Source organism: Dermacentor variabilis, chromosome 9 (genome assembly GCF_050947875.1).
Source record: "Dermacentor variabilis isolate Ectoservices chromosome 9, ASM5094787v1, whole genome shotgun sequence".
In the NCBI taxonomy this organism is placed as follows: domain Eukaryota; kingdom Metazoa; phylum Arthropoda; class Arachnida; order Ixodida; family Ixodidae; genus Dermacentor; species Dermacentor variabilis.
In genome coordinates this window covers 3430747-3438882 of record NC_134576.1, presented here as the reverse complement: position 1 = coordinate 3438882, position 8136 = coordinate 3430747, and the positions used below count along the sequence as shown (strand labels likewise).

At 42.1% G+C, this 8136-nt stretch overlaps 1 long non-coding RNA gene across 1 annotated transcript; it reads right to left on the bottom strand.

The window, feature by feature from the left end:
- Nucleotides 1–930: 930 nt before the first annotated feature.
- LOC142558256 (uncharacterized) lies at nt 931–4080 on the bottom strand. Its single transcript, XR_012823002.1, has 3 exons — nt 3851–4080; nt 3148–3210; nt 931–1097 (listed from the first exon to the last, which is right to left on the bottom strand). It is a non-coding gene; the product is annotated as an uncharacterized LOC142558256 (long non-coding RNA).
- Nucleotides 4081–8136: the final 4056 nt, after the last annotated feature.

The following is an 8136-nucleotide window of genomic DNA, read 5'->3' as shown; positions in this document are numbered from 1 at the left end:
AAAGTTGGCTAATGGACAGCTTGACAAGAACAACTGAAGACTTTTATTAGACATTCCCTCAAATTTTTGCAGCAGCTGTGACAGTGACACAACGTTTGCCCACAGTTACAATTTATTTTAAATGAGGCATGGACATCAGAAAAAAAAAGTTTATATTGTCGGATAGAGTGATGCAGAGGTAGTTTTCCCAGATGTAAACTATGGGAATACTGTAGTACAGCCTCATTGGTCAATTTGTGCTTTTTAATTAGACCAATCAATTGAATGCCACCTGTCAGAATTATTTTGCAAATAAAACAAGATCTGTATTGTATGCTGATATAAGTCCAATGCTCACTCATTGACCTAAACAAGAAAATCTATGCGTGAAACACGTCATTATTGACGAAACTTCGCCCTGCTGGGTCTCCACCAAATTGAAATAGTTTCTAGCAAAGAAATATTTTGTCAGTGATGCTGCAGTTCAGGCAAAAATTACATCCTGGTTTCAGCTACAGGGGGCACAATAGCCACTGTGCTGCAATGAGTTAAGAAATAAAGGATAGTACACATCTGGAAAAACACTCTGCGAACCACTCTAACTAGCAATATAAATATATTTTTTCTGATGTCCATGCTTCATTTAAAAGTAAATTGTAACTTACTTTCTGGGTGCCTCTTGTAAGCTAACGCCACATGCGTGCACAGCATCACGCAGAAATAATGGCGAGTTCTTCGGCATACCATCCATTAGTGAATTCCTTGTATGTTGCATGTTACAAGAACTGAAAGATAAATCGTAATATGCTGTTATTTTTTTCATAATCTGTATGATGAGCTTTTCATGCAAAAAAGGTGATAAACATGATAAAAGCAAGTCATCAAGTTCACACCATGTCACATACTCATACTTTATTACCTAATAAATTAGAAAAGATGCAGAAAGTGTAATTAAAGAGAGTGACAAATAGCAGCAAAGGTGATCATGGATAAATCTTGAAGATGATTGCCGCCGCTGCCAGAGTAGGCCAGCCTTCATAGGAGAGCACTGGCTGCCCACAAAAGCTTGCTGTCACAGGCCACGCGTGACGGTTCTTGTAGACATAGGAAAGGAATACCTGCACGGAACAGGAAAAAAAGGGCAAGGGAAGAAATGGGAATGTTGAAATTGGAACTTCAATTAGCAATCTGTGCTAAGTAAGAAGTTTGGCTCACAATAAAAATAAATTTAAGCACTCCTTTCTCTTAAACTACGGGTATTTTGAGGTACGTATGCGATGATGTTTAAAATGAGTAGTATATTCCTATCATAAGACGCCAACAAACACCGACACCAAGGACAACATAGGGGAAATTACTTGTGCTTAATAAATTAAATAAACGATAAATTAATGGAAATTAAAGTGGATGAAAAAACACCTTGCCACAGGTGGGAACTGAACCCACAACCTTCGCATTTCGCGTGCTATGCTCTACCAATTGAGTTACAGCGGCGTCGTTTTCCCATCCACTTTCTTGGGTATTTGTGTGTCCTAGTAGAACGCTGGGGGTGTTAGCCAGCGCCACAACTCAGAGACCTTGTTCCTGGCATATAGTCATTAAGTTGCATAGCAGAGTCAAAGTCAGCCTTTAATTTATTGTATGGTGTTTTGTGGATAAAAAGCCACTTATCAACCTGTCAAACAAGTCTGAGAAGCTTCCTGCAAAACGTAATCAGTTTAAAACAGTAATTCACTCTGCAGGTAAATGATGTACTAACTTAATTAAAAAGTTAAATAGCGTTTTATATTGTTGAACTAAAAGCAAGTTTGGCATTTTGCGCTGCCTAGCTGTTGCCTTTCTTTCAAACTTAAACATGACGCAGTACAGAGTAAGCAGGTAGCATGCAAATGAGGACTGGTGATAAAGTAGTGTTCCAAAGCAACACTCCTAGCTGGATCAATCAATTTTGTTGATATATTTTCATGTGACCCTAATTGGCTTCGGGCAATACCTCACACAAATGATGCAACACCTTGGATGATGAGTCATACAAAGTTGAAAGTATCTCATGATGTGATCAAACGATAACATTGCCCACTGACTTGGAAGTGTTAACATGCTGTTTGCGTGAGAAAGTGCAAAGTGATTCGTATAGGTGGCAAATTCATCAGTGTATCTATAGCCTCAGGTAATTCTGAGCACCTATGCTGACTTGCAACTGAGAAGCCACTGCACACAAAAAGGTGTATTCAAGTAATGGTCCATGCAGAATAATTGCCCACCTAATGAAAAGGCAAATGTGGCAAGCTAATGGGCCAGAGCAAATAGATTGATAAAGTCTGATAACACCTCCTATGATACTATTGAAATAGGTGATAAAAAACAGCACAGGTAAAATTGCAGTTATGACAAAATTTTAATAGCACCTCTGCAAACTGCTGGAACCCTCAGCATCATGCCTGTTCTACACGCACATATGTTGCAGCGCAATCTATATCTCAGACGCAGGCGCCTCCACAGATCACTTTGTGATCTCCTCACAATAAGGTTAAAAAACAGTCTGGCACAAGCTACTTGATGCGATTCATTTTGCAAGCGCCAGGCAAGTGCTGATGGTGGTAGAGCGAAATTGAAGTTTGTCCTTGTATGGAAGCCTTGGCCCATGTTTTATCAATTCTAGCGGCAAAGCACACGTTTTACAGCACACGCAAATCTTAAATTAGACTGCTTGCTGATGCTGTACAGTAAGTTCCTGTAAAGCAACTAAATCACACAGAAAACATTTATAATGCCAAACTAATCAGGTACTGGATTGAATACATTTGTGCATTAGTGAAGCAAGGTGTAGTGTACACTGTTGTAGCAAGTTTTTACTCAGCAAGTTTTTACTCATGTATGGAATACTTGTATGACACAACAGAGTTAATTTGCCAGTTCTTACATAGCACTGACTACCTACAGTTAAATTTTGTAAGGCTTATAGGGGGAAACTAATTAATAGTGGAACTGTGTATGTACACTGGCACTGAGAAATTGGTTATAATAGTGGCAGCTTATAATGGACCAGTGCAAAAAAATGGCCGTTTGTGAGCCACCAACTAGGTATTTTACCACGAAGCGCTCCCTGGCCTTAACCCATATAAAAAGCACTGGGAGGACCAGAGAGGGTACAGTACATTGGCTTACAGTGATCATGATGAGGTCCCGTCATCCAGCTAGCGCCAAGGTACAAGAAGGATGTCCAGCCGTCTATAGAGTGAAAGGGACAAAATAAGATAGCATCAAGTCAGTTGAAAGGCAGATTTGCAATTACAAATAAGGTGACCCAGTCACAGTCATTCATTAATAAATGCCGAGCTGTCGTGATTTCACTCCCAGACGAAGCACCTACTAGGTTAAAGGTTTTGCTGCTTATTTAGAACAAAACACAAGTGAAATTTGTACATCAGCAGACGATTTAATTTGGAATTGTATAGATTAAGTAAACGCTGCAGTTATATTTTTTTGTTTTGCTATAATATGGGAACGCTACAAACTGCATAGTCACTGACACACGCGCGCGCACACGTAAGAACAAAAGGACACAAAATAGGGCGAGTTCAGTCTGGTTCAGCATTGCAGCCAGCGCGTCGTCATCGAATGTACACCTTTCGGTTGCTCGTGTTACGTTAACCAGAAAAACCAACAAGCAGGGCAAAGTTCTGACTGTTGTTGCGGAAGTCGTGGAGCGCGGTAGTGCTGAACGGCTGAACACAAGCAGAACCCTCGTATAAAAGTAATGACGAAAACTCGCAGGGCAGAAGAGCCCATATATCAAGAATTGTCGCGGGTAACACCTAAATATGTTCACATTGTTGACGAAAAACGAAGCGCAATGTATTTCACTTACCTGAAAAAGTGTTATCCGAACGTGCGACGTACAAAGACGCACCGAGACACGAAGGCGGCGAACGCAGATCCCGCCATTGTGGTAGTAAGCCGTCGGCGAAAACACGCAATACAGCCGATGTCACGAAGCACTGATGCAAAACACACGGCACACAGCATCAGCACAACTAAATGACTCCAGTTAATATTCAGTATAAATGTACAGAACGGCTTAGAATGACGCACAACCGGATAACGAACCCACGACCGAGACATAGCAGGCGGCAGTGGCCGTTTTTTCAAACTTCTTGCCTCCCAGTGTGTCCAGCACAGAATGAGATGTCCGACAAATTTGGATTGTGCCGCCGAAGTGATCGCAGCGCGGTGGCTCTGTGACACCGCGCTGTGCAACACCGGCGTTTCGCTCCTGCTGCTGTAAATACCTTCTGCGCAAGCATAGAATGGTTTCCAGGCGTCGTGTACGCGCCCTGCATGGAAAACAATAATACGCCTTTGATTGTTGAAGTTCTGGTGTGAAATTATTTAATATTAATGCCAATTAACTTATGTTGCTTCCAACGAGTTCGATTTGTCTGTGGCGTCTTTTATTCGCTAACGTCGACGGCCGACGGTAACCGCACATTTAACACGTCGTTTGGCATTTTATGCACTTTTAGACAAAAAAGATCTAGAAAAGTTCTTGAGTTAGACATTCTGAATGCGTTTACCAAAACAGACTCTAGTCACTCCAGTAGTGGGTTTTACCGCAGATAGAATATATACTAGCATATTCCAAGTGCTGAGATTATGTTTAGAAGAAATTCTATTTTCAGTCTTATCATAGACCAAGACGTCTATAACCGTTTGTAGCCGTTTCAAGAAGTTTTTAAGAGGTTCTGTGTTTCGTGGGAGCATACCACACACTTCAGGGGAATCGCGGGAACGGAAACAGTTTACGAATTCAACTGCCGTGCCGATGCATTAGTTCTTAATGTAACTGAGCATACAACACATCAGGAGTTTCGCGGGAATGAAAATTTTGTACTCTGTATGTGTAAGTACTAAAACTTGCGTCGCCATGCAATCTGAGCCGTAGTTCGTTGTGAGAGCTGTACAGCCACACTGGCAAAACACTACGCCCTGCGGATGAATACGGAAGAAATGTATGCTAAAGAAAAATGGTCGTCATGAAAGTTCATAGCAGTAGACCTTTGTAAAAGCTGTACAGTAACGCTGATATTGGCTAGTTAATAATCCCGGCTGTTACAATGTCTAGCTCATATACGGGGCGCTCTATGTGGGCGAAACAAGGGCTCAGATCGCTACAACCGCGTGCGAAATAGCTCTGAAGGCTCGCCAGTACACTTGTTCGGCGTCTCCGTACTTGTACTTCGACAGGAGACGTGGCGGCAAGTGGGCACGTATATCACAGTGGCCGCTTTCCACTCTTGGTATACTTTGCCGCAATACGATGCGCATGCTTCTTTGCGCGACACTGGTCCCCTGCGGCGAAGCTGGCTTTAGGCAAACGGCATTATGCAACGCTCGAGCCATCTTGTCCGTCACTGCGGATAGAAAACGCATACACGTTCAAGCTACTTGAGCTGCATCATTTTGTCGATGTTTACCCCTCTTTACTAAATGAAGAGGATAACGTACGCCTGTGTGGGTGACTTAAAAGATTAATAAAAAGCCTGGTAACATATGTGCAGTCAGTGAAAAAACACTATTAATGCAGGGCTCCACGCTCCTGTAAAAAAGAAAAAAAAAGATGCAATTCAGTGGTGACCCTCTGGAGGTGGATCCGCACCTATGTAAGCACAGCCGGCTCATTAGTCACAAAGTAGGAGCTGAAGAGAACTTTTTAATGCTCATTACACGACATTGACAGCGATTAATTTGTGGTCAGCCAGTGACAAACGCACTGCACCAAAGAGTGGGACTTCGTCTTAATCCGCAATGCTTACGTGGCGAACAGGAGAGCAAAAGGTGAAAGAATGCTTTCATACAAGGCAAGTCATCCATGTAGTGGAATTGCATTTATCGTTGGTGAAGTGTTGATTCACTTTCTGAAGTCTAACCTTTATTGCAGCTTAGTTTCCGTTGGTGCAAGTGCTTCTACTGGAAACATCCAAAATATGATTTATCAATCAGGTTGCCGTCTTGTAATTATTGAAATCTTCCTCTAGTCTTAAGTCTTTTCTGAATCTGGAAGAGCTGGCTGATTGTACATTTAATCTCGAGATAGTTCACACACTTCCAGCAGCACAGGTTACCACACTTTGTTGAGTGCAGATGAGCACTGCAAATTCTATCATTTTGATGAGGCACCAATCTAATGCCGCTCACTCTTGCCACAATGCTTTCTGAACTTGCACTTGTTTCTTCCACCTTCCATTTGCAGCACCAGGGCTAAGGCACAACAGCAATAACATTTCTAGCAGAAAATGCTTGCTCCTTGGCATCTGATCCCCCGTTCATTTGCTACTTACTTCCAATTTTTTTATGTGATGCTCCTGCCTTCACATACTGTCAGACTGTTCTCCTTCATGCGTTTCCTTGTACTCTTTCTGTCCGCTTCTTGCTCGACATACCATGCATGCCTTCAGTCATGTCCAATTGATCAATGCAGTCTTGTCCTTTTCTCTTTCTCCTCCAGAACCTGCAACTTTTGACAACCTAGCATTATTTTGCTCCTTTTTGTGATAGTGCCTGGCTCTCTGTTGCTGATGCCACACATTCACTTTGCAATGGTTTATTAGACCACATACATAAATTAATAGCTGTATAAAACCTTGACCCTCCAGCACTTCGACAAAATTCATGCAGAAGTGGAAACAAAGATTACACTTAATTCCTCACCACATGTTACTATGTCTGCATGAAAGCTTGATATTACCAACATGTGTGCAGTGTCGTTGCCCATGCTTCCTGGACAGGAAATCCAGTTGTTCCAGTTCACAAGGCTAGAACAACTGCGAAGTGATTTAGCTATCTGCTTGTGCTGCAAGCTTGTTGCCACAAGCTGTACAAGGTCATGGCTTGTGCTGCAGAAACCACATCTTTTTGCCTGCTGCATTCCTTTGTGACGCATTGAACGTGTCTGCTTCCGTTTCCTCTGCTATTTTTACAGCGAAGCTGTATATGGCTAGGTTCTGACCATGACTAATAGTGCATACATCGACAGGGTGTGTAGAAAAAAGTTGCGTCTGCAACATTGAATCCACAGTAGCCTGCTGTGCGCCAGCAGTGCTCAGTGGCTCCGGAGTGGATGGCAGAATAATAAAACGTCATTGTGTACCCACCAATGTCTGTGCCTCGTTTTCTTGTGAAGTCGACATCGCTCTAGCGACGTTATCAGCAGTTTTACTTTGGTCCTGCTATGCCAGGACGCGTCTAGTCTGTACTGAAGAAGAACAATGTGCATGTTAAGGGCACCGGTGTGAGCAACAGCGTGAAGGCAATGGGCAGCTGCTATAGCCATACCCGTCTCGTCTGCAGATCCGTAATGTCAGATAGCTGCTCTGTGACCGATGAAGAACAGCGTGCCCATGAGGATCACCTTTGTAAACAGAAGCGGGAGTGGGCACGAAAGCATCGGCGACCAATTGCAGTATATCACAGTGACCACAAAGCAATGGTTACCATGGTGACAAAGCAAATATAAAATCAAAGATAACGAAGTTGTGTGTATGTTTCTGTATTTATTCAATATAGCAATTAACCATATATAACTCAATATACTTGTCAACAAGTACAGCTTCAGCTGGTCTTCCATCTTCACATAATGGAAGGGCTCTGAATTGTATTTTTTTGATCATTTGTCATCAAACTTGTGCATTTTCTTTTTGTAATGCTACAGCCTGTTTCGTGCCATTACTGATTTCTCTGCTTTCGCCTATTCTGCAGCAGTTGCTGGTATTGTCTCTTGCCTAGGTGTTGGTCCGCATGACATGCTAGAGATGCCATAGACAGTTTAATCACAGGGTGTTCAATGTATGAGAAGGTCAAAATTACTGGTGTTTCTCATTTTTTAAGCAGACTTTTTTTAACTCTTGTGTGATAAAATCTCGCTTTGTTGATAAACAAGTGATTATCTTTGACAAGTTGTTTCCAATGACAACATTTTTTCTGCGTCAAAAGTTCACACATTTGCCAACAAGGTGCACACATGACTCAAAGAATTTTTAAACTTTATAGGTCTTGCTTCATGCTTTGTCACTTGGTTTGACATTTTATTCCCACTTTTGATCTCATTAACCTGGCTGCTGTGCGGGAATACCGAACTTGCTACTTAGTACTCAGCAC